This window comes from Ranitomeya imitator, chromosome 4, assembly GCF_032444005.1.
Source record: "Ranitomeya imitator isolate aRanImi1 chromosome 4, aRanImi1.pri, whole genome shotgun sequence".
Taxonomy (NCBI): Eukaryota; Metazoa; Chordata; class Amphibia; order Anura; family Dendrobatidae; genus Ranitomeya; species Ranitomeya imitator.
In genome coordinates, this window is record NC_091285.1 from 41,045,034 (window position 1) to 41,072,513 (window position 27,480).

Here is a 27,480-nt window from a genome sequence, read left to right on the forward strand (position 1 = left end):
ATCACACTCTGATCACATTCTGATCACACTATAATCACACTAAAATCACACTAAAATCACACTCTGATCACATTAAAATCATACTCTGATCACACTCTGATTGCACTAAAGTCACACTCTGATCACATTAGGATCAAACTCTGCTCACACTCCAATCACACTCTGATTACACTAAAATCCCACAGTGATCACACTCTGATCCCACTAAAATCACACTCTGATCCCACTAAAATCACACTCTGATCCCCCTCTGGTTGAACTCTAACCACACTAAAATCACACTCTGATCACATGATCACACTAAAATCAAACTCTGATCACATGGTCACACTAAAATCACACTTTCATCACACTCTGATTAATCTCTGATCACACTAAAATCTCTCTGATTCCTGATTACACTCTGATCACATTATGATCATACTTTGATTACATTAAATCACACTCTAATCACCCTAAAATCAGACTAAAATCACACTGATCACTCTAAAATCACACTCTGATTACACTAAAATCACACTCTGATCACATGATCACACTAAAATCACACTCTGATCACACTCTGATTCCTGATTACACTCTGACCGCATTATGATCATACTCTGAATACATTAAATCACACGCTAATCACACTAAAATCACACTCTGATTACAATAAAATCACACTCTGATCACACTCTGATCACATGATCACACTAAAATCACTATCTGATCACACTCTGATTCCTCATTACACTCTGATCACATTATGACCATTCTCTGATTACATTAAATTACACTCTAATCACACTAAAATCAGACTAAAATCACACTGATCACTCTAAAATCACCCTCTGATCACCCTCTGATTACACTCTGATCACACTATGATCACACACTGATCAGAGTGTAATTAGAATAATAATAAATTATAATCAATTTTTATAGCGCCATTTATTCCATGGCGCTTTACATGTGAAAAAGGGGCATACATAGAAAAGTACAATAAACATGAGCAATCCAAGGCAAACACAAGTACAAAGGGAGAGAGGACCCTGCCCGCGAGGGCTCACAGTCTGCAGAGGATGGGTGAGGATACAGTAGGAGAGGGTAGAGCTGGTTGTGCAGCGGTTCAATAGACTGAAGATCACTATAAGTTGTAGGCTTGTCGGAAGAGGTGAGTCTCCAGGTTGCTTTTGAAAGTTTCCGTGGTAGGCGAGAGTCTGATGTGTTGGGGTAGAGGGCTCCAGAGTATGGGGGGAAGCACGGGAGAAGTCTTGTATGCGGTTATGGGAAGAAGAGATGAGAGGAGAGTAGAGAAGGAGATCTTGAGAGGATCGAAGATTGCGTGTAGGTAATTACCAGGAGACCATGTCCCAGATGTATGGAGGAGACAGGTTGTGGATGGCTTTGTATGTCATAGTTAGGGTTCTGAACTGGAGCCTCTGGACAATAGGAAGCCAGTGATAATTGACCCAATCCTCTCTAGTGAGACAGTATACACTGGTGCGTCTCTAGCTTTAGCCTTCAGAATGACTACAAAGAGCATTTCCCTCACTGGAGGACTTGATGTTTTATGTATTACACGGGTGGTCCACTGATTTCAATCCGCAACTCCGGAAAATTGAACACTTGCTCCCAGGTTTGGCCGTATATTACAGTTGATAAAGGCAGTGGCGTACCATGTAATTAGCACATTTTTGGGTGTACCCTCTAAGAAAAAAGTATTGCCCCCAGTCGTATATAAGCATTGTAAAGGTTTCCCTATGGAGGGCTCTCATTTTAATTTGTAACGTCAGAAATAATACAAGTCGGACTTTAATGAAATCATGAGTCAGCAGCTGGCATCACTTGTGGATTTTCTAAACATCCCCTCATATCCTGAGACCAGAAAGACAGACAGGGATAAATCAGGCAGAATTGGAAACAGACTCTCAGTCACCCTCACACTGAGGGGAGAGCAGGAGGGGGAGGCACTTCGTCAAAAAAAAAAAGTCAAGAAAAAGAAAAGGGGAGTAGAAGAATAAGACAGTCCAGCTGAGCGGAGACAGCTTCTGACTTCTCTGTTTCTTTCTTTGACTTTTCTTCTCCCTTCTTCTGAGGAAAACACTTCATTGACTCTCAAACTACGTTTTGTTGACTCGCTTAAAGAAACAAATTTTGGAAAAAAAAGCAAAAAAAGGTTTTGTAAAAGTTTCCGAACTTTAAGATGCTCTCGGGCTTTCTCCCAGCTCAATCCATTCTACAACACATTTTGTGTTAACAACTTGGCAAAAGTTCTTTTTTTTTTCTTTCTTTCTTTTCCTGGATCCTTTCGTTATTGAAACCAATGGAAAAATTTGCGAAACATTCCAGCGTTTAACTTGAAGGCTTCAGAGAAAGAAAAAAAAAAATCCGAAAAGAAAAAAGGAAAACAAGAAAAGGGTATCTGAATGTCTTCTGCAGAGATTTAAAGGAGCCTGACGATCACGCTACCGGGTAAGTTGGAAAGTACGTGCATGTGTAGCTTTAGAAAAAAACTTTTTGGCAACTTCATTGTTTGGGAAAGTGAACGACTTGATCCTATTAGAATGAAAATGAAAGTTGTGTGAGCGGAAAATATATTTACTGATTATTTAATGGGTCGCGTCAGACAGAGGGGAGGTCAAGATGATTAACAGAGCATAAGAGTAACGAGTATGGTCCCAAAGTATCTCCGATGGATGGGGATGGAGGTCGTATTAATTTACTAATGCACAAAGTGACCGATCTACATAAAATCCATACCATATACATCATATATCGTCTTTTCAGTAACGGACCCAGAGATCCACCCCAGCAGTCCAGATTTCGACACAAACTGGCATCCGCCCATCTGACTATTATGGGATGATGTGTGTTAATAACCGCTTTAAAACCCCAAGAAAAAATGTTGCCGGTGAAGTAACGAAAGCAGCGATGGCCGCACTCCAGGTCACTGTCGCGGATTGCTTGAAAACTTCACTTTGTCCTTAAAGACACATTATTGCATTTCACAACTTTTTTGGCAATGGTTACTGTGTTTGTAGAAAGAAAATGCCTGAATGTCTGAGAAAGCAAAGCGATATCCCGCTAGGGAAGAGAAGGTTTTGACAGGTTGAAGATGAAAACAGTCAGCAGTTTGATACCATAGTAGATGGATAATATGATGTCAGCTGTGGGTGTTTACTAAGACGATCTAACTGACCATGTTGTGCCAAGGATGATATTCGGGGGTCTCTATCCACCTCTCCAATGATGAGGCATTCACACACAGCGGCAATCCGGCAGCTGATAACATGTGCCCCCGCAGTCTTTCCACTTTTTCCCCCCCGGCACAATCATTTGATCTTGTTTCACCTACAAATTTTATGATTGGCTGCATGGTCCGGCAGGTGAAACAGCTGTTTCCTTGCAAGATCAAGTGTTACTATGGCTCACAGGCATAACACGAATGTGTTTGCAAATAATGGCTTGTGAAGACCACCGTATGTTCGATCCAAGTGAAATCCAGCAAAGCAAAATATCGCACTCAAACCAATGTTATTCTATGGGGACGGGCACAAGTCTGTCTGGGAAAAATCGCAGCATGAGCAATGTGCATCTATAAATCGTGTCATGCAAGTCAGTGGGTCCATCAAAAAAATTGGACCACACTTTGATGATGTCCGAGTGCGGTCCAATTTACACAGAGGGATAGAAAGGAGAAAATAGAGAAATTTCCTTCTCTACATCTGAGAGTTTCAAAGTTTGATCAGAGGGTGAATAACGTAATTGTCACAATCAGTTGTGTGACCCAAGACTTACATTAGTTTTTTCCAGAAAGTGTGTCTCTATTAATTGATCAAATATAATCATTAAGAGTTTGTCCACTACTTTTACTTTGATGGCCTATGCATAGGATAGATCATCAATGTCTGATCGGCCGGGGTCCAACACCTGACACTCCCACCAATCTACTGTTATCAGTGTTGGCGGCCGGTAATTCTCATATGCGGAGCTGGCCATCATCTGGTTGTGGCAGAGGCTTGATATTGCTCATCTGCCTCCTATTGATTTGAATAGGAAGCGGATGTGTAGTACCCTGCGGCAGCCATTACCAGAAAACGTCCAGCTCCGCAAGTGAGTACTTCCAGCCAGTGGCCATCAACACCGATAACAGCTGGGTGTCTGACCCCGGCCGATCAGATATTGATTACCTATCCTAAAGGTACTGTCACACTAGACGATATCGCTAGCGATCCGTGACGTTGCAGCGTCCTCGCTAGCGATATCGTCCAGTGTGACAGGCAGCAGCGATCAGGCCCCTGCTGTGCTGTCGCTGGTCGGGGAAGAAAGTCCAGAACTTTATTTAGTCGCTGGACTCCTGCTGACATCGCTGAATCGGCGTGTGTGACACCGATTCAGCGATGTCTTCGCTGGTAACCAGGGTAAACATCGGGTAACTAAGCGCAGGGCCGCGCTTAGTAACCCGATGTTTACCCTGGTTACCATCCTAAAAGTAAAAAAACAAACACTACATACTTACCTACAGCCGTCTGTCCTCCAGCGTTGTGCTCTGCTCTCCTCCTGCTCTGGCTGTGAGCGTCGGTCAGCCGGAAAGCAGAGCGGTGACGTCACCGCTCTGCTTTCTGGCTGCCCGGCGCTCACAGCCAGACCAGAGAAGCAGAGCGCCGAGGACAGACGGCTGTAGGTAAGTATGTAGCGTCTGTTTTTTTACTTTTTAGGATGGTAACCAGGGTAAACATCGGGTTACTAAGCGCGGCCCTGTGCTTAGTTACCCGATGTTTACCCTGGTTACCGGGGACCTCGGGATCGTTGGTCGCTGGAGAGCTGTCTGTGTGACAGCTCTCCAGCGACCAAACAGCGACGCTGCAGCGATCCGGATCGTTGTCGGTATCGCTGCAGCGTCGCTATGTGTGACGGTACCTTTAGAATAGGAAATCAATTTAAAAATAGTGGACAACTTATTTAATGATTATATTTGGTCAATTAATAGAGACACACTTTCTGGAAAAAGACCACTCTAAGTTTTGGGTCACACAACCAAGAAAATTGTGACAATTATGCTATTCACACTCTGATCAAACCCTGAAACTCTCAGATTTAGAGAATAAAATATCCTAATGATAGGTCATCAATCAAAAAGTAATGGACAACCTCTTTAATTCGGGGGCGCAGATACCATTTGTGCTCAGTGCAGCTGCATAGGTGCCCAAAAGGTAAAGGTGCCGCTTCCATCTCCAAATGAAGAACTATTGGACTTCAAAGAACTCACATACCTATCTTGCACAGGAGTCCTCTTCTGTCTCTGTCCACCCCTGAATTAATTAATTGTCACAAATTAATTATAAATAAAATCGCCATGGCGGTGAAGATCTCTGATTGCTATCAATTAATAATAATAATAATAATAATAATATATACTTAATATTTACTTCCTTTGAATGATAACCCGTTCTGATCATGTTGTGATAAAACAGGAGCTCAGCTTGTCAAAAGAGAGTGCTGATATCTGAACTGTTGAGTTGAGCAAAAAGATTCCGGTCCAGCACTTTGTGTCGGTAACCCATGGCCACCAGATCAGAGCACTGCGAATCCCCTACAACCTGTGGCATCCCCAGTGCCTGTTCTGGTTAGTAAACCCCTGTGATGTAATTATGCATTATATTGCAAAGTCTACTGATCGGAAGAGGCACCAGGGAAGCCGCGAGGGGTAGGAGGTTTTGCGGGGCTCCATACCGACGTGACTGCTGGACCAGGGTCTTGCAACAAGCCGTGCGCCTGTGTTTCTAGGACACGATGTGAAAACAATTTCATTAAGATGCAATAATATAAGAAAATCATCGTTCAGTATACAATTCATCAGCTAAAAATACTGGTACATTTGTCCTTCACAACAAGTTGGTTGACAACCAATATGTCTGCCGTCAGAGATCCCATAAGGAAGGTCACCCAGCATTTAGAGGGTCCTGAGTGACAGATGTGCAGATATTGATAAAGGTGAAGAGACCCCACAGCAAACAGTCTCCTGATGGTACACAGCTCTGTAACTAAGCAGGTTAGCCATTTACCAGTTTCTCAAGCTGTTTGATAATCCATTGGGCTAAAGTGGTTGTCCATGATTTTTTTTAAAAAAGGCCCCAAAATTCTGGTAAATCCTCTGCTACTCCAGCAATAATAATATATTGGTGTCAACAGTCTTGTAGTAATGATGTGTGAACCATACACACATTTTACCACTGCAGACAATCACTGGCCCCATCACCAATAATAGCAAGGTTATCAATCTAGGGGCGGACATATCATTGGTGCAACTTTTGAGGCCCAAGAAGTAAGGTGGCCCACATTCATCTCCAAAGCAGCAAGGAGCTTCTGTCATTGAACTATGGGACTGCAAAGGGGCCCTCAGTGGACCAGGTAGACCACTGATTGGCTGCAGCAGTCAAGGCAGGGCAGTTCACAAAGACTGTCAGGATCGAGTGAGAGGCAATACTGGCTAGGGGTGAGTGTCACTGATTTTATTATTTATTCACCCCCTCTGCACTTTTTGGCCATTAAATTAATATCTGAGACAACCCCTTTAATGTTTCAGACTATGGCAGGAAACCAAGGGCCACACACATGGCGCCAATACCAATCATGTCATGATAAGAATGCATGGGCCAAGTACTGCCAGACAACTAGATCCAGTCGTCCAGGCTTATGTGTCAGGCCAAAGTTTTCTACCAAAAGTTTCTATGAGGTTTGCGATAATTTATTTTGGACGGTGTTAGCGCTGGGGTAAAAAATTAATATGGGAATTAATGGATCACAAACGCATCTGTTCAGAACAAATAGTCAATATATTATTAGTTTGTAAAGGATGTTTCCACTACAGGTGACTACTAGTGATGAGCGAATATACTCGTTGCTCGGGTTTTCCCGAGAACGCTTGGGTGATCTCCGAGTATTTGTTAGTGTTCAGAGATTAAGTTTTCATCGCCTCAGCTGAATGATTTACAGCTACTAGTCTGCTTGATTACATGTGGGGATTCCCTAGCAACCAGGCAACCCCCACATGTACTCAGCCTGGCTAGTAGCTGTAAATCATTCAGCTGAGGCGATGAAAACTTAATCTCCGAACACTAACAAATACTTGGGAGACCACCATAGCGTGCTCAGGAAAACCCGAGCGACGAGTATATTCGCTCATCACTATTGACTACTTTTTGCATTTGCTAAAACTGGAGCAGTCATCACTCGGCCACTTTGAAACTTTTCAACTTTAGAAGTGACAGTGACAAATAACACACATGGCGGCCTGGGAAAGTGGCGTCAAACAGCGCTCAGACTGAACAAGTGTTGGTACATACCAGCCTAGTTAATGGTATTCCGACATTTGTTTATGCTGTAACGTATCCCAACAACTGATCACAAGACCGCTCAGAGTATCGCAACTCTTCACTCACATTTAAAGGCGATTTCTATCTAATAGGTAAAAAAATGCCCATTATTTTATTAAATTGTAAATTAGAAAAGCTGCAAAAATTATTATTTTTTTTTAAATATAAATTAAAAAAATATTAACATTTTTTCGATTCGGTTACGGCGGCAATTTTTGCAGATAGTACAGCCATATTGATTATCACTGTTATCCTCTCAGACTAAAGGTAAATCGGTCATTTTGTTAATGCGTTGATAGAGTGGCAGCTCTACTAACAGTTTTTGGAGGGATAATTCAAAAATTACATCCAATAAGGCTGCACTTCCTGCTATTATTGTTTGTAAAAATGGCGGCTGCAAAAAAAAACAGAAAAAGGTCGAAACATCTTTATGTATATAAAATATGACTAAAATGCTTTGTTTCCTTCTTTAACTTTGGGTTTCCTAATAAGATACCAATTTTACGCTTTGCGGGAAAATCCACTTTAAGAAACTGCAGAGCCAGCCACAACTATACCACTATATGGTATGCAGCTACTTGGGGCGTATCACGGAGATTAGAAAGTTATTTTGGAACGAATGTAAACGAGAAAGCCAGGTTAAATTAGATGTCAATGCTGCGGGACTTCACAATGGCCTTGACGGCAACAATTAAGGTCTGATTTCATAGTAACATAGTAACATAGTAACATAGTTAGTAAGGCCGAAAAAAGACATTTGTCCATCCAGTTCAGCCTATATTCCATCATAATAAATCCCCAGATCTACGTCCTTCAAAAAATTTCGAAAACTGTTTATCCCCAAAATGAAAACTAAACCATTTCTACAGGGATGTAGCCCCAGTAAAAATCATACATATAGTATAGCTTTTAGTGGCTCAGTTGGCATAAATAATATATATATTTTGTATGCAAACGAGGAGTCTTCAGTGCCCCCTTGGTGTGGCCAAGGCTTCTTGCATCATCGCCCTCCATTAATTTGCATAATGAGCATTTTGTCATATCGTGATTGACAGTGCACTCTGCAGCCACACTCACATTTCCGCAGATCAGAATTGAGCGTCAGCGATGACACTATGTGAGTGCGGCTGCAGTATCCGTGCGGGGGGTGTACAGCCGCCGATTGCCATTGACTGGGCTGCGCTCAGTCAGTCGTTCTGCACCTCTGTATGGGGCTCGGTATTGTACAGGAACAGCTCATATAGTGTTCTGTCAATCAAGATATGAGAGTGCTCAGTATGCAAATTTAGGGGGCGCAACACTGACCTCTTGGCCACCTTAATGGAACACTGAGTCCCCCCCCCCCCCCCCCCGCCATTTGGAAACAAAATAAATATTAATTTATGCCAACTAAATCTCTAAAATATTACAGGTATGAGTTTTATAGCCCTTTACATACTTGTATAGGTGGTTTTGTAAGCATTTTGGGGGTGATAGACTCTCTTTAAAGAATCCAATTAGGAAATTCTGAGTTAACAGTGGGAGAATCCATGTTCAAGCATCAGGATCATTGTTTATTAGCTTTAACATAGGGTCCTTATCTTATACTGTCAGTCCACTAGATTTTAATGGGAGCTGTGTAATACTTTATTTCACCTGTGGAGGCACTGCAGGAGAACTGATCACTTGCCGCCAGGTTCCCACACAGATTACAACTGATAAATGGGTTCACAGTTGCAACACAATTTGTGATATGCCACTACAATGTTAGAATACCTACAAATGATAACGTTGATATTCTGGACCCTCCAATACTTCTTGTTCAGATAGAAGATTTTTTTAATTTATTTCGCCTTTCCTCGTTCACTTTTTATTCTTACATCAGCTTCACTATGCTTTTTATGAGACAAGCTGACATTTTTAGATGGCATTTTGCAAAACATATACTTTTATTAAATTTGTTATGGGTTAGGCGGAGAAAAAAATGGGCAATCATTATAAATAATTTGCTGCAACTACAAATATTTCAAATTTGTCCATTTCATGTACTGGTGATGTTTATTTTAAAAAATACAATTATTCTACATGGTTTGTTTTTTTTAATTATTTTTAGTAATTTCATAAAATGAAAGTGTGATTTTAATTTTTCAGCTTTTTTTTTACCCCTAATGTACTAGTATCTCTATGTACCTGTACGTTATGCCTGTAAAGAAGAACATTCAGATCTTTATTACTGATGAGCGAGTATACTCGTTGCTCGGGTGATCTCCGAGTATTTGTTATTGCTCGGAGATATAGTTTTCATCGCCTCAGTTGCATGATTTACGGCTTCCAGATACGCTGAATACATGTGAGGAATGCCTGTTTGTTAGGGAATTCCCACATGTATTCAGCGTATCTGGAAGCCGTAAATCATGCAACTGAGGTGATGAAAACTATATCTCCGAGCAATAACAAATACTCGAAGGTCACCCGAGCGTGCTCGGAAAAACCCGAGCAACGAGTATACTCGCTCATCACTAATCTTTATGTGATAAAATTCCCTTATTCTGTGTCTCACTATTCATGTTTCTGACAGCCATTCTGGAGGTCCTGAGTTTGAATCCCTGCTAAGACTAAGCAACAAAAAACAACAACTACTTACCTATATATAAGTGCATCTGCTGGGTGCAAAGATGATAGGAGGGCATGCCTAAGTCACAGAAGATGAGAGAGAACAGAAATCAATGTCCTGAGTAAAAAAACAAAACAGAACATTGCACCATGTTTTAGTGCGATCAACAAAGGAGTTGCCACAGACTTTCCACACTGAGCCCCCCTTCTCCACTGGCCATGTGCACCCGAATAGCTGCACGAGTGGCACATCTGAATCCATACTTGTTAGAAGTTCCCCATGTCAATAAGCATACCCCCAGCAATCTACTGTAATCTTTAGGGAAACCTACAGGGATCACTTGTTGATTGGTGGAGGTCCAACTGTTGTGATCTGAACCCATCAGCCGAACAGAGTACTTTTATCCCCAATAGAATGGAGCTGCAGTCTCCAGAGAGGAAGAGGACTACAATTTTATAGCGTCATCTTGCCAAATCAGATCTCATACGTGGCACTGACGAGGGGCAATAGCCCAAAACACTGTCTGCAAATTAAGATTCTGATTTGCTTTTTATTCTAAGTCGTATTGCAAGGCCTGTTAAAGTGTCGATAGTGATTTGCAGGATTTCTGCTTCCAACAAGTGTATAGAGTTCTTGTCCTCTTAGGGTACCGTCACACTATACGATTTACCTACGATCACGACCAGCGATACGACCTGGCCGTGATCGTAGGTAAATCGTAGTGTGGTCGCTGGAGAGCTGTCACACAGACAGCTCTCCAGCGACCAACGATGCCGAGGTCCCCAGGTAACCAGGGTAAACATCGGGTTACTAAGCGCAGGACCGCGCTTAGTAACCCGATGTTTACCCTGGTTACCAGCGTAAAAAAAACCAAACAGCACATACTTACATTCTGGTGTCCGTCAGGTCCCTTGCCGTCTGCTTCCCTCTGCTTCCCGCACTCACTGCCGGCCGTAAAGTGAAAGTGAAAGCACAGCACACGTCACCGCTGTGCTCTGCTTTCACTTTACGGCCGGCAGTCAGTGAGTGCGGGAAGCAGAGGGAAGCAGACGGCAAGGGACCTGACGGACACCAAAATGTAAGTATGTGTTGTTTTTTTTTTTTACATTTACGCTTGTAACCAGGGTAAACATCGGGTTACTAAGCGCGGTCCTGCGCTTAGTAACCCGATGTTTACCCTGGTTACAAGCGAACGCATCGCTAGATCGGTGTCACACACACCAATCTAGCGATGCCAGCGGGAGATCCAGCGACGAAAGAATGTTCCATACGATCTGCTACGACGTACGATTCTCAGCAGGATCCCTGATCGCTGCTGCGTGTCAGACACAGCGATATCGTATGGATATCGCTGGAACGTCACGAATCGTACCGTCGTAGCGATCGAAATGGGACTGTGTGACGGTACCCTTACTCTCTGATGAGGCAATTTGCATATTTAATTTCAAGGAGCATTGTAAGGTGAATAAGCCTCCTTAATTTGGCATGCCAGGACCGGTGTGTCACTATCCACAAAAACAAACGTTACCCTTAAGGTACCGTCTCACAGTGGCACTTTGGTCGCTACGACGGGACGATCCGTGATGCTCCAGCATCGCTCCAATATCGCTCCAGCGTCGTAGACTGCGGTCACACTTTGCAATGCACGACGCTGGAGCGATAATTTCATGACATATTTACGATGTAGAAGCCGTTGGTTACTATGCGCACATCGTATACAATATCGTGCACACCTTTGTTACACCATGCGATCATGCCGCCACAGCGGGACACTAGACGACGAAAGAAAGTTTCAAACGATCTGCTGCGACGTACGATTCTCAGCGGGGTCCCTGATCGCAGGAGCGTGTCAGACACAGCGAGATCGTAAGTATATCGCTGGAACGTCACGAATCGTGCCGTCGTAGCGATCAAAATGCCACTGTGTGACGGTACCCTTAGACTGTCGGGGGTAAAAATTTCACTATTATGACGATCGGTGACAGTTTCAGTAATTGGACCCCCACCGATAAGTAAGTTATCACCTATCAACAGTTTCAATTTTACTGTAATGCCCCCACTGTGAACATGAAGAATTACAATGTGTGTACTTCAGGAGAGAACAGGTGCTTTAGAGTGTGCGACCTTCTTTATTGAGACTATACCCACTGGCCAAGAGATAAGGGCCTTGACCAGAATTTGACACCTAAAAAATTAGAATTTTTATCTTTATTAGCCTATATGCGTTTTCCACCCCTTTTAAATTGTATAGTGCGGGACTAATTTATTTATTGTCTGTGGTATAATCCTGTGGGATTACAATAGCAATACTGCATGAACATCTACACTGTGTGCAGAATTATTAGGCAAGTTGTATTTTGATCACGTTTGTTCAGGTTTGAGAGCCAACTACCAATTAAATAAATCAGGTGATGTGCATCTCTGTAATGAGGAGGGGTGTTGTCTAATGACATCAAAACCGTATATAAGGTGTGCTTAATTATTAGGCAACTTCCTTTTCTTTGGCAAAATGAGTCAGAAGAGAGATTTGACGGGCTCTGAAAAGTCCAAAATTGTGAGATGTCTTGCAGAAGGATGCAGCAGTCTTGAATTTGCCAAACTTTTGAAGCGTGATCACCGAACAATCAAGCATTTTATGGCAAATAGCCAACAGGATCGCAAGCGTGTTGGGCAAAAAAGGCGCAAAATAACTGCCCATGAATTGAGGAAAATCAAGCATGAAGCTGCCTAGATGCCATTTGCCACCAGTTTTGCCATATTTCAGAGCAACGTTACTGGAGTAACAAAAAGCATAAGGTGTGTGATACTCAGTGACATGGCCAAGTTAAGGAAGTCTGAAAAACGACCTCCTTTGAGCAAGAAACATAAGATAAAACGTCAAGACTGGGCCAAGAAATATCTTAAGACTGACTTTTCAAAGGTTTTATGGACTAATGAAATGAGAGTGACTCTTGATGGGCCAGATGGATGGGCCAGAGGCTGGATCAGTAAAGGGCAGAGAGCTCCACTCCGACTCAGACGCCAGCAAGGTGGAGGTGGGGGACTGGTATGGGCTGGGATCGTCAAAGATGAACTTGTGGGACCTTTTCGGGTTGAGGATGGAGTGAAGCTCAGCTCCCAAACCTACTGCCAGTTTCTGGAAGACAACTTCTTCAAGCAGTGGTACAGGAAAAAGTCGGTATCACTCAAGAAAAACATGATTTTCATGCAGGACAATGCTCCATCACATGCCTCCAACTACTCCACAGCGTGGCTGGCCAGTAAAGATCTCAAAGAAGAAAAAATAATGACATGGCCCCCTTGTTCACCTGATTTGAACCCCATAGAGAACCTGTGGTCCCTCATAAAATGTGAGATCTACAGGGAGAGAAAACAGTCCTCCTCTCGGACCAGTGTCTGGGAGGCTGTGGTGGCTGCTGCACGCAATGTTGGTCGTAAACAGATCAAGCAACTGACAGAATCTATGGATGGAGGCTGCCGAGTGTCATCATAAAGAAAGGTGACTATATTGGTCACTAATTTTTGGGGGTTTTGTTTTTACATGTCAGAAATGTTTATTTCTAAATTTTGTGCAGTTACATTGGTTACCTGGTGAAAATAAACAAGTGAGATGGGAATATATTTGGTTTTTATTAAGTTGCCTAATAATTCTGCACAGTAATAGTTACCTGCACAAACAGATATCCTCCTAAGATAGCCAAATCTAAAAAAAAAAACACTCCAACTTCCAAAAATATTAAGCTTTGATATTTCTGAGTCTTTTGGGTTGATTGAGAACATAGTTGTTGATCAATAATTAAAATAATCCTCTAAAATACAACTTGCCTAATAATTCTGCACACAGTGTATATACCCTTTATGGTTTTCACTCATGTAGGATACAGGGACATGAATAAAACTGAATGCACAATGTATAGTGTGTGATTACACAATGATAAGACATGAGTAAAAATCAGGCATGAGCCACAAATTAGAAAAAAGGAAAGATATAAACACAGGATGTATGTAATTTCCAGTGTGGAGTAAGTAATATCCATGAGAAGGTAGTCTATGAATTTTTCCAAGATCTGATGACATCATCAAGGTACAAGGCGCTGAGTGGTTCTTGTCCTGATGTCAAGGCCAGTCTAAATATTGTTGCACCATGTAAAATATTTTAAAAAGCTGATGGTTAAAGAGATTCATCCAGTCCCCCCCATAAAATAATGTAAATAATTTTGAAAATAAAAATCATGGATTGTTTTCTATTTTAGTAGGAAATTTTCTTTAAATTAAATGTGAAAAAAACAAACAAACCAGAAGGAAACATCCTATGCACTGTGAACCCGTAATAACACCTACTTATAGGAAAAAGGGGTTAAACGGTTAGAAAAGCAACACGTCTCACTTCCTGCTCGTGGCATCATCGATGTATCTGATTTAGCTTAGTCTAAACCTTTTTCACATAAAATGCCAAAATGACGTTCTGCCTAGAAAACTTATTTTCCTGGAACTTTGGAGTTCCCCTGTTTTTAACATCCCATATGTGAGCCAAAGCAATGATTATTTAAAGGTTTTGCCTTTGAAACAGAAACTTTCCAGAATTTAAAAGCTTGATGCAGAGCCATCATAAATTTACTCACAACTGTGGAGCAAGCATTGTCTCTGTCCACAAAGAGATACAGGCTCCATATGAGTGACATGTATCAATGATGCCCATACAAACATTTCTTTATTGCCAAAAGCAATTTTAAAAGTGCAGCTCATTATATGCTAATTAGTCAGGACTAGTCCAAAGGGCCATTGCTTCCCCAGACTAGTCCAGCTTCAGTTTCTGTAGTCAAACCCTTTTGGACGCGATTGACACTTGTACACTTCATTCCAGCACTCCACATGCATGCGACATCTGCTCAGATCATCACTTCCTGTGCATGCTCATTAAAGCCAAGTGACTATCCCCAGCTTCATCTCTACATGCCCAGGTAGCCTGTGACATCTTTCCTCGCGGTGCACCCCATTCCAGCACCGAGTCACTATGGCCTCCTGGACTTGTGACGCTAAAGCCATGGACAGTTCACCAAACGTGGCTTTGTATGCTCAGTTAGGGATGCTCGGAGCAGATGTCCTGTGCATGTGGAAACAATGTCAATCATTTTCAGAGGGGGATTGACCATAGGAAGTGTGGTTGGACTAGTCAGGGTGAAGTGAAGTTCTTGCAGACTAATGCTTGCTAAGGCTGGGGCTACACGGTGAATTTAGTCTTGACAAAGCCAGAAATCACTCGTAAAGCAGGTGAATGGCATCTCATTGTGACTCCTAGGCTATAACAAGTCATAAAAATTCTAAACCAGTTGGATTTTTTGTGACTTTCATGTCGGGGTTGTCATACTCTAGGGATTAAATTGCAAACTCTATTAATTTGCATTATTTACGATATAGCAGTAGCATTGATGTGCGTCACTGCCAAAATTTCCGTGCAGTCCAAACTTAAGTTATAATAAAGAAACCTTTATGTAGGACATCAGACTGGTGTAACACAGTAATAGGCTAATTTACCCTTACGATGGCCAGTTGTGAGACCTGATGGGTTCCCTTTAAGGTGATTGTCTCGTCCTCTGAATTGATAGTCATTATTATGGTACTCCATAGGGTACTAATGGGGGGTGGGGGATGTATACATGTATATTTTATTGGCTTCTATTTTCCTTGGGGTTCCTCTTACGACCACTGCTCCTAAATGGAGTGCGGAGATGGATCCTGGCGAGTGATGTTACCATTTACTTCATTCGCAGACTTGGACTTATATCCCTCTTATATCATCACTGGAAGGAGCCAGTAATCTGAAAGTCACAGATTAATTTAACACATAGCTACTCAGCCTTGACATTATGTCTAAAGTGCCTTCCGAGTTTCCAGGGGTCACATTTCCCAGCTGCGGGGACTCACTACAAACAGGAAGAGAGTCGTTTCTATGGGGTTAATTTGGTTCACTTCTTGTAGCCGTCTGATTGGTACTTTGGAAGTCATATAATGGACATAATTGTGCCTATTACTTCAGCAGTGACAGGTCCGATTTAGGCTGACCATAGGTCATACAACTCCTTCTACTAAATGGACCATCTGGACTTCTTATTTGTGGGTTTGCAGTTTGTGCATGGAGATCATTGTGCCTAATAATTATCTTCCTGGTTTTGAGAAGCTTCTACTTACGAGAGGACAGTTGAAAATTGCAGCTACATAGGGCAAGTTATCAGTATGGGCGTAATCAGAACTCATAGATTTCTAAAGCAAAATGAGATGTATTCCCACCACCGGCTACTGAGAGGAAACTAAAACTGCAGCATACCTAGAAATTACAGATTCTCAGAACCTTGGTCCTGAGGTCACATCAGAAGTCTAGGGCTGCTGGACAGGAGTCCTGAGAACCACCTCTTACCTATCTGGATTCCCGGGGCTTCTTCTGATTTTGTTGGCCTGGTGCAACGTCATCTTTGCGGCATGATGCATGCCTGAGGCTGAGCTTCATACTCAGGAAAGGCAGGAAGAACTTGTTACAAGGACTCAAGGACGGTGGCCACAGACTATTGGCGTAGCCGCTGAACTAGGGTCCTGCAAATCAATCAAAAGGATTTGTCGGAAAGTTTGTGCTATGTAGTCTGACAACAGCATGATGTAAAGACATAGATTCTGATTCCAGTGATGTACCACTTGGTTTACTGGGTGCAGTAGTTATGGTAGAGCCACAATTTTCTCAGCTGCAGATATAGCGGATCTTAGCTGTATATAACCCCACGCATGCACACACACCACTGATTGGCAGTGTATATCAAATAGTGAGAGAGAGCTGCTAATCAGTAGTGGGGGAGTGGTTAGACCAGGAGGGTTAGCTAGCCCGCTAGTGATAATCTCCGGCTAATAAAACACTCATTAACTTAAAACAGCAAAACAGCCTAGTGTGTAACATATCGCTGGCATCAAGCTATCAGCCCCTACACCATGGTGCATGTGATATGTGGGGAGAGTGAAGCCAGTGCTGATTGGCCGTAGGATCTCTTGGAGAGCCAGTGCAGACACTGGCATTGGAGGTGAGTATAAGTGTTCTTATCTTACTGGGGGGTAACAGGGATTGAGAAGGGGGTGTCCTAGTAGTGACTATTCCTTTAACCATGAAGATTAAAGCCATTGTGTGGTCCAAATTTTTTATTATAAAATCTATCATAGGGTGATGTAACAACAAAGAAAATGGATACAGGCATATCAGTGACTGCTGCAGCCAATCAGCAGTCACTGAATGGCTGCGGCAATCACATTCCTTCTGAGCAAAAATAAAACAGTGCTTGCTTTCAGTTGCGATAGAATGTGACCGCTGCAGCCAAATAATGACCCTTGATTGGCAGAAGTGGTCACTTGATGCTCCCTGAAAGCCAAGAAGGCAGCGGAGTCCGTGGTAGCAGGACACCACTCTGTACCAGATTTTAATATAAAAGTAGTAGACAACCCCTTTAAGATATTATGCTGACAGCTATTAGGAAAACAACCAAATTGTGGTGCTGCCAGAGGTCACACACCATGACAGAATATGTACAGGTTTCCATATCACTCTTTTTTGGCAAGGAGTTGTGTGTGACCAGTATCAAGGGAATGAGTCGACCCTTAAAATCCTAGAGTTACTAGCATGGATGTGTCATCCTCTAAGAAGAAGCAAAGATGAATAAAGAGTTCGGGGTGACTAAAAAAAGCAGCCGTGAAATCGACCTGGAGGCTTATCATAGCTTTATGATTGTGAATGGATAAGAATGCTATCTGTGCCCGGACCGCGGTTATTCTAGATCTCCAGATAACAGATGTTGTGGTGGAAATAGGACAGTCAGCTCCGACGTCTACGCACAGTTGTCCGGGGCTTTGATGGATTCTGGCTACAGTTCAAAATTCAACGCTTGTTGCTTTCTTCCGATTACCTTCTGCCGGTGCCGAGTCCGTGACGTGTGACTGGCTCCAGTAGTGAATGAATGAAATGCTAATCTTCTTCTCTTACAACATGACCACAGAACACCATTAAAATACAACTGTAATTACTCATCTCTGCAATCCCATCAGTGTTGGGTCAATGTTGGTATAGGGCCAAGTTTATGCTGGTGTGGGTGGCAACTTGTCTCTAACAAGAGGCTGAGACTGTGGCATACTGTTACATAATATTTCCACGGCAAAATAATATAACTTACTAAACCATTCTGAAATAAGCAATAGTGAAGGATCCTTCAGGCTCAAGGTGGTAGTGTTACATCCATGATGAAACGTCTCTTATGACCTGTCCTGTTAGGTGGTGCCACGCTTGCCTACAGATGGCATTGGGGGATGAAGGCACTGTCCAGTTTTATATTAGTCTGGCTGGGACTTGTCCTATCACCCATACAGGGAGTCTATGTCTTACTACAGGGTGCTGTATCTGTTGTAATCAGTTCTCTGCTGTGAACTAGGGTCACTCCCCATTTACGTCCAAAACAGCTGCCAGTTATAGTTTGTTACTTCCCTCGTTTGTTTCTTTGTGTAGTGTTATGATAAGGTAATTCAGTACCACAATGGACATAGAGGTCAGAACACATACAGTGACCTGACAATAACCCAAAAACATAGAACGAGCTCTGAGACGTGGGAACTCTACTGACTTCAATCCCTAATCCTCTCCAACCACACTAGAGGCAGCCGTGGATTGCGCCTAACGCTCCCTATGCAACTCGGCACAGCCTGAGAAACTAGCTAGCCTGAAGATAGAAAATAATCCTACCTTGCCTCAGAGAAATACCCCAAAGGAAAAGGCAGCCCCCACATATAATGACTGTGAGTTAAGATGAAAAGACAAACGTAGAGATGAAATAAATTTAGCAAAGTGACTCCCGACTTTCTGAACAGAGCGAGGATAGGAAAGGTAACTTTGCGGTCAACACAAAACCCTACAAAAACCACGCAAAGGGGGCAAAAAGACCCTCCGTACCGAACTAACGGCACGGAGGTACACCCTCTGCGTCCCAGAGCTTCCAGCAAGCAGGAAAAAACAAATAGACAAGCTGGACAGAAAAAACAGCAAACAAAATAGCAAAGCGGAACTTAGCTATGCAGAGCAGCAGGCCACAGGAACGATCCAGGAGGAAACAGGTCCAATACTAGAACATTGACTGGAGGCCAGGATCAAATCACCAGGTGGAGTCAAATAGAGCAGCACCTAACGACTTCACCACATCACCTGAGGAAGGAAACTCAGAAGCCGCAGTACCACTTTCCTCCACCAACGGAAGCTCACAGAGAGAATCAGCCGAAGTACCACTTGTGACCACAGGAGGGAGCTCTGCCACAGAATTCACAACAGTGTAGGCCTTGTATCCTGAATCTCTTGGTGTTTACTTCCTGACCTTGACTTGTATTTCTGTTGACGTATTCTTGACTTTGACCTCCTGCTTAATGATGTTTCTTTCTGCCAGATCGCTCCATTGGCCAGTGGCCACTCCATGTACACCACCCAGGGTACTCTGTGTAAGTCCAGATTTTTGTATAGGTATTAAATAGTGAAGACAAGAGTTCCCCTGGGACCTGCTAAGCGGAGTAGCTTATACAAGACATGTCAGTGGAAGATCTATTAAGAGCTTCCAGGCTACCAAGAACAGATCTATATTATAGGTAGAGGCCCCATTTATCTAACCAACTTTCTGCTTGAAATGTCTGAAAATCTATGGGCAGATTACCATGTCTTGTTCATGAATTGACTTCTTGCCACAATTTTTCCAAAACTGAGTCAAAGCTGCATCTTGCTTCAGTTTCGGAAAAATCTTGTCAAAACCCAAAATATGATCATGTGAATTTACAGTGAGTGCGAGAGAAGGTATACATAGTAACATGCCTGAATTGACAAGTTTAAAGGGATTGCCGGGGGAGTACAAATTTTTGACAAATTGTCCAGATATTCCTCCACTGCTCCTATTCTGATGCTGCTCAGACCCTCGCCAATCTTTACTTCCTGCTACAGCAATGACTTTCAATCAAAGGGCCATGTGAGTGCTTCAGCCAATCACTGGTGGGATGCAGGCAGCTTCAGAATGGTAATTTATGATTTACAACTCTATTTAGACACACATATTTTCCGAGACTCTTTTCTACAAACTGTTGCAAACTGCCTTTTGGATGGGCAAGGTTCCAGCCGCGTGTGGCCGGCCAACACGTGTGGTTTCACCCTCAGTATGTTCAGATAGGGAATTAACAATTAATTTTGTGTCTTATTACAGACCCATAGTGCAGTCTGTTCAACTCCATACTCATCCCAATAAAAATAAAACGATTACAAAATATTACACATATTTGGTATCACTGTATTCATAAAAGTCTGATCTATCAAAATATAAGTAAATTAATCCGATCAGTAAACGGCGTAATGAAAAGAAAAATCAAAACATCAGAATTACATTTCTTTGATCATTGCAACATTGCTATAAAATGCAAAAAAAGGAGGTCAAAATATCATCTGTACTCTAAAACGGTATCAGTACAAACGTCAGCTCAGGGCGCAAAAAATAAGGCCCATACCCTGAAAACTGAAAACATTACGGGTCATGGACGATGGTGATAAAAGCAAAGATTTTTTTCACCATAAAAATAAAATATATACATATATTTGTTTGGTATTTGCACAGACATATTGACCTGGAGAATCACATTCCATGGTCAGTTTTACCGTATAGTGAACACGGTAAATAAAAAAAAGCAAAACTTTTTTTTCCCGCAACTTCAAAGCACTTCGAATTTTTTCCTGCTATCACATGATAGAATTAATGCTGTTACTCAAAAGTACAACTCATCCCACAAAAAAACATATAGCTATGTGGACGAAAAAATTAAAAAGTTATGGCTCTTGGAAGAAGGGTGGAAAAAAATGAAAGCGGAAAAATAGCTAAGCAATAGTGATGAGCGAGCGTTCTCAAATATCGTGTTATTCAAGCATGCTTGAGTGTTATCCAAGTATCTCGTGCTCGAGTAATATGTTCAAGTCCCCGCGGCTGCATGTCTCGCGTGTCTAATCAACAGGCAATCCTGCATGTCTTGCTGCTGTCTATAACAGGCGCAAAACATGCAGTCGCGGGGACTCGAATATATTACTCGAGCACGCCCGAGATACTCTGATAACACCTGAGCAGGTCTGGATGACACAATATAAGAGCACACTCGCTCATCAGTACTAAGCAACCTAAAGGAGTACGACCACTGGAATCCCCACCAATCATGAGAACTGGGGTCCTTATTTCTTATGGATTAACGGGTCAAGTTGTACAAGTTTGAAGTGCAACAATGAACATTAGGTACATAATTAAATGACTTTGCTTTTTTTCCCGTATAGGGTTAAGAACTTTCAGGCAAGTAGGCTAACCGGCGTGTTCTGCTTGTCTCCGATCTCTGCCGACTCAGAGTGGTCATGTACCACTTCTGTTTCATTTAACCTCAAGTCAACAGAACAGCTTTTCCTCTTTGGGTCTGTTCTGTAAATGGGTCGTCACTGTCAAAGTCATACCGATTGACAGCCGATTCCCCTTATCTCAGGGTATAAATTGGCCTAGGCCATAATATACCTGGGGTATAATCAAGACTAGGCCGATTTAATGCCAGGTATAGTCTGGAATTGGAGTATACTATGGCCTGTTACATCGGCTTAGAGCGGTCAATGACCGCACTTGCCAGCAATTCTTCTCCTCCACATCAACAGAGAAGCTCTTATTCTTCCAGGCAACTCTGTTGACGGCGCGTGAATGCTGATGTCATGCTTATTGTTGATGTGACGTCAGTGGAAGCCGCAGGAGCCGGTATGTGGTTGCTCTATGCCGGCAGAGATCGGTACCAGACACAACAGGCAGGCAGTTCGCAACTACCTGCCTGTTTTAGTTCTTAGGTTCATAGTAAAAACAAAATCTACTTAGTGCTGAATAACTCTATCTCTGTTGTCTAGGGAGGTAAGTGACTCATGGGATGTCTGGCAGCCACCTATTGCCCCCACCCTTTTTTTACAATAAATAAGCCCCTCTACCAATCATAAAGTGCATGTTTCTATGAGAATCAGGGACACAACCAGCATATATATATAAACTATGCTAGTAAGAGTTACCCTTTATAAGCATTTAGCCTTACTGAGATATTCCGTCATGTCATCTCCTCTTTTAGAAAGTAAATACGTCTTTAAAACCACGTGACATAAAACTGTGTCCTTAAAAACCAGGGCAAAACAAGCGCTTGTTCATATACATGGCTCAGAGACAAATAATAAACATATTCACACATCCAGCAGAGTCGGTGCCAACGAACACAAACACGGCAAACAGGACTCGCGTCTGAAGTAGAGCGTTCAGACAGCACGATTCCGTGTAATACCCCAGAATCCTTCCTGGGCCAAGTGACTGCTTGTTTTCATAATGCAAGACCGCCAAAGCAGCTTCTGACTATCATCTGAGATGTTTGGACTTGTCTTAATACATTTTTGATGCCTCCATTTTCCGTGCCTGCAATCTTCATATTGGTGAAGTTCCTTGGCTGGCACCGTTAAATCGTTACATTCATGTAGAAATTGTTTTAACTGGCGAGACACACTGTCTTATTTTTACTAAAAAATATGATTGCTTGTGGGTTTTTGTAAATCAGGGCCAGGAAAAAGGCAGAACCACCATTTCTTTTTGCTATGGATACTAAAATTGATCTGAGTTTGCTAAACAAAGTGATGCCATCAAGGGCTAGAAGTACAATGTTGAAAGTGGAGACAAGAACCTTAGTAGAGAAGAATTATGTTGGGAGGTGAAAGGAATAAATTTTAGTGAAAAAAATCCAATGACATTTCTTTCATGAAGATAAACATCATATGGAAAAACAGTACGGGCACCAAAATGTATATGCATAGTGTGTTTGGACTTGTAAAATTGACCGAGTTCCCCCTGTTGTCACGTGAGCGGCTCCAATGTCTCTTTCTCCTGCATAATAGCCATCGATGTTATCACCTATCATGTAGTTATCGTGTTTTGTGAGGGTCCAAATGCCAGGATCCCTCCACAGATCCAGAGAATGTGGCTCTGAAATGCTCCCGTTGGAATGGAGCAGTAGCCACGCATGCACCTAATTCGTCAAAGCATAAAACTCCTTAAAATTTTGCAAAATTTGGACATTTCCATGTCAATCCTGGCCAGTTCCAGCAAAGATGGCAGAGATGGGATGGGAAGGCCATGACGAAGCCAGAAATATACTCCAGCTCCTGGGTGGAGAAATATTTCTTCCCGGAGGTGCAAGGTAGTTTTAAGATGTGCTTAATTCATTAAGAGGCTCATGCCTTTCAGGCCATTGTACTCCAGTGCTTCTTTCATTAACACTTGCGTGCACACATCGGTCCTTATGAATTGGGTCATTTGTCTTTTAATCTCCTAACAAATGTGCACTGGTCAATCAAATTATAGTTCAGTCATAATTTGACATAAAGTCTACTCGACCACATTTTTACTTACAAATACTTGTAAATTTATGCACATTGTATTATTATCAAATGTCTCCTGTCTACAGTTCTTCTCGAGGTCAGAAAAAGTCTGAATCCAGTATTATACGGTTCTTAATATTCCTGGCAGAAAAATACATTTTCACATTCCGAAGACAACACTATTTTTTTGCAAGTTTCAAGCATGATTTCTCCCATCAAGACAACACTTGCCTATTTGCCCTTAGGTAATCTAGGCAGTAAAGACCTCCCTCTCGCTGATCCAACCAATCCATGCATTACATACAACCACCCATTTGAATTACCGCCAAATATTACTGTTTCCTCTACAGAAGCCACCCTGACCATGTATTTGTCTGGCACCATCTGTCATCACCATACTGTTGGTAGTTACCATGGAGCCATCTGTAACCATTGACTACTTTCTGGGCAAATGTTCATGGATGCGCTTCCTCCAGCAGGCCCAACGTACAAAGCCTATCACCAGGAAATAGTAGCGGTCTTCAATCTCAACCTCTGTTGGCTCTCAGGGTCTCTGCTACTCAAGTCAGGCCCCACACCAACTTTTGGACCTCTTAGGTTATGGTCACACTGGGTTTTTTATGGCCATTAAAAATCTACAAAATTTCAGGTATGTTCACACTGAGTTTTTGAAGCAGAAACTGAGCAGAAAGTTTTCTTTCACAAAGTCGCTTCAGGATTAAGACACACTGCCAGTACTTCTGCTCTTGTTTTAGTGACTGTCGCCTACAACGTCTTTTCCCTGTATCTTCCATTAAAGAGTGGTGGCATCCAACCAGAAGCTACCTGGAGAATGAACATGTTACTAGGGTTTCTGAACCTTGAAGTGCTTAAAAGAAGTAACAAAAGACTGGACATGAGCACATCAATGTCGTTTAGACATGGCTGTGCATTATATCCATTTTTAAGGCGGTTTTGAAGCACTTTTTTTCAGAAAAAGATGTTGTGTGCACATTACTGGTCTCTGCTCCAAAAATTCATCAAAAAACTCTCTATGTGTGTGCACATACTCTCCATGTGCAAACAGCGACTTTTCCCAGGCAAAAGCGCTTCAGGAAAAGGTCGGAGATCCTGTTCCTGAGGCAGTATTGCTAGGGGCTTTCACTCTATACTGGTTTCCGAGCCCTGAAGAGGTTAAAACAAATATCATAAGGCGGTACATGTGCACAGCAGTGTCGTCTTTACATTGCTGTGCGTTATGTTCATTATATGTTGCCCTTTTTTAGCACAGGCGCCCCATAAAATGAGCATAATGAAAAAGTCGCCTGTTGCACATACCCTTCTACTTGAAACCGCTTCAGGAAGTGCTCAATTTTTGTGGTTTTTCATCTCCTAAAGTGATTTTGAAGCATTTTTGAAGCATTATGAAAGAGTTTCTTTTTTCCTAAAGTGTTTTTTTCACCCTTTTGACTGGACAGTGCCTATTTTGGAGCAGCTTCAAAGAAGTGACATACACTTTCTTTTTAACCACCAAACTTTTTTCAAAACCTAAAATGGAAAAAAAAAGAACTCAAAATTTGAACAGATGACCAGCAAAGTGGATTTACAATGGAAATGAATAGGAAAAGTCTGTCAAGCAATTTTTGAGCAATATTTCAGGTGTGTTGGAACCCCTCCAAGAAACAGATACCCTTACTGTTCTAACTCATACACATGTGCTTTACCAGAGCTATGCATCGTCAGGGAGGATGATCAGTGAGTGGAACAGGCTGCCACGAGAGGTGGTGAGTTCTCCTTCAATGGAAGTCTTCAAACAGAGGCTGGACAGACATCTGTCTGAGATGGTTTAATGAATCCTGCATTCTTAGACATGATGACCCTGGAGGTCCCTTCCAACTCTAACATTCTATGATTCTATGACCAGTAAGCGTCTACTGATTGACTGTATAGATTAACACAGCAGACAGTGTTTTCTTATACAGAGGATCACAGCAAAAATATTCATATGGACAATTGTTCTTCCCCATATAATTTTTGTTCACCTACATAAAGAGGACCATAAACGAGTGCAGATTGTCTTGTATATAGATAATTGGAGAGAAATAACTGTATGTCCAGTTTGAAGGTGATTTGCCACAATTGGTTGTACAGTTATGTCTAAGTGATGGCACATGCGTTGTGCCAGTGCCATGTACAACAGGAGCCAGCTATTATATACAACTGATCTCCTGCTGTATGTGCTGGGACCAGAGCTAGTTCCAATCCCATACTTTTAATGTCTCAGATACCACTATCCATACTCCTGTCTACCCATCAGCACACCTGCAGCGTGATTGAGGGGTGGCGATGGGATGCTTTGGCAACCAGAAGCCTAACAATAACTTCCGTGTCTACTATATCCCTCAGCCAATCCGAGCCTTCTGGGGGCAAGGCCTGATAGGCTAACAGTCAGTCAGACAGGTTAGATAATGCACTGTACTATATAGGTTGGTCAAAGTGTTATCCATGAGATCAAAGGATCGCATGTTCAAGACCCCTTGTTGGACTAGTAAGCATTAAAGAAAAAAATGTTCCCAAGTGCTACCAAAAATGAAAAAATTAAAAGAACGCCAAATCACAGCTTAAAAAATAAAAACAATTGTCTATTTGTTGAAACCCACAAACACACAAATGCAATACATATATGGTACTGCCACATTCATACTATAAAGCTACGTTTTCATCCCGTACAGTGAATGTCGTTTAAAAAAAGTGAAAAACTATGCCATAATTGCTGTTTTTGTTCATCCCGGGTAAAAAAAAATTAAATATAAAGTGATCGCAAAAGGTTGCATATGTACTAAAAATGGTAAGAATAAAAATTACATCTTGTTAGATAAAAAAAAAAACTCTTACAGGCTTGAAGACAGAAAAATGAAAAAAGTTAGGGCTCTTACTATATGACAACCAAAACTAAAAGCATTTTCATTTTTAAATGAATTTTCTTGTGAAAAGTAGTGAAACATAAAAATGGTATAAATTAGGTATCATTGTAATGGTATCGACCTGCAGAATAAAGTTAACATGTCAATTAAACTCCTCGATGAACTCTGTAAAAAAAAAATGTGAAAACAATTGCAGATTTAATGTTATTTGTTCAGGCCTACAAGAAAAAAAATAAAAGTGATAAAAAAAGTACATCTTGCCCCGTGAAAAACAACCCCTATTATAGCTCCATCTATGGAAAAATAATACAATTATGGTGTGTCCGAATATGGTAAAAAAAAATATATAATTTTTTTTCAATCCAGTTCTTGTGCAAAAGTATCAAAACAGAAAAAAAAATTAAATTTGGTTTTGTATTGACCTACAGAATAAATTTAACAATTACGGTGCATCTGACAGTGAATGGTGTTTAAAAAATAACTAATTGTAGAATTGCTGTTTTTTGTTAATTTTGCATCCCAAAAAATACAACAAAAGGTAATCAAAAATTCACATGTCCCTCAAAATGGCAATAATGAAAACTACAGATTGTCATGCAAATAATACGCTCTCATACAGCTCCGTTGATGACAATGATGAAACGTATTGCTCTCACAGAATACAGCGACACAAAAACACATGATTTTTTTTATGTATCAATTATACAAAAATAATTAAAAAAATCATTCATCATAAAAAAAAATCACGCTGACCAACAGAATAAAGTTAACACCTGATTTTTTGCAGCGCCCCAAATGGCGTATAATTTTAAATGAAAAAAAAATAACAATGGCAGAATTGCTGTTTTGTGTGTATGCCTTCCCATAAAGAGTTAATAACATTTTGGTAATAAGTTGTATGTACCCCAAAATGATGCCGCTGACAAATACAACTCGTCCCGAAAAAAACAAGACCTCACATGAATATTTTGCTGAAAGAAATAAAGAAACATTTTTGGACCCTGGAACGCCACAATTAGAAAGGGGTGAAAAATAGTGTGTGCTACAGGCCAAAAGTGGCTTTGACGATGAGGGGTTAAGGGGCAAATTCGACCCATCTAATTAGGCATTTAGCTAAAAATACCCGCCATGACCAATCACCACTTTATTGGGTTTACA

The 27,480-nt window shown here is 41.7% G+C and overlaps 1 protein-coding gene across 1 annotated transcript in view; it reads left to right on the forward strand.

Annotated features, from left to right (window-relative positions):
* The first annotated feature begins 2,006 nt into the window (after positions 1-2,006).
* Positions 2,007-27,480, forward strand: part of PDGFRB (platelet derived growth factor receptor beta) — a 132,593-nt gene continuing 107,119 nt past the window's right edge. The window contains exon 1 of the mRNA XM_069763587.1: positions 2,007-2,457. The gene's annotated coding sequence lies outside the window, so the exon portion shown is untranslated. The remainder of the gene's footprint in view (positions 2,458-27,480) is intronic.